Here is an 842-nt window from a genome sequence, read left to right on the forward strand (position 1 = left end):
AATCGACGAAAGAATTAATAATTTAACATTGCTTTTCTCGATTCCCGACGATTCACTTCCTGACCGCGGCGTGATTTTTTGTCTTCCCCTCAGACGGCTGTTTCCGTAACATTAGGTTCTTTATTTATGGAGTTTCATTAAGATAAAGAAAAGTAAAGGGAAAAGGGTTGCCATCACCGAACACCGTGCAATTATTTTCACGACACACCAAGCGTCTTTCTTCAACCCCTTTGGGGCGTTAAAGGTTATCGAGCGAGAATGCAATGCTAATAAAGCCGTCAAATAAATTTCAATATCGATCTGCAATTCTTTGCCAAAAATGAACTTTAAAAACTCTTTCTCCGGCAAGCTTTATATCTATACAATTCTTAATTTATAATCATTCATATTAATTCATAATTATTATAATTAAATGTAATTAATTGTTATGTGGATTGTTTTCTTTGATTTGTAAATCAGTAAATTTGAATTAATTAACTCCAATAAATTACATAGTTTTAAAACATAACGAAAAGTTGTCTGCTTTCCCCTATTTTGTCGATATAATTTCTGTCAACTTCTGCCTATATCGTTTGTCAAGTTTTATAAAATAAAACGATTCGAGAGATACATGAAGAAAAGAATTTACAAAAGTGTGAATAGATAAATATGAAAACATAAATTATCAATATAATTTGTATATTAATTAAATAAAAAAACCATTGAATAAAATTACATAATATTTTATCACTGACAAGTATCGAAGAAACGCGACGAATTAGTATGCTGTGTAAGCGAGAGGAAAAAGTTTTGTCACGCAGCCCTTCAGTACGTTACAGATTCACAAGACGGCAGCACTGCAC

This window comes from Formica exsecta, unplaced genomic scaffold, assembly GCF_003651465.1.
Source record: "Formica exsecta isolate Colony F162 unplaced genomic scaffold, ASM365146v1 scaffold393, whole genome shotgun sequence".
NCBI lineage: Eukaryota > Metazoa > Arthropoda > Insecta > Hymenoptera > Formicidae > Formica > Formica exsecta.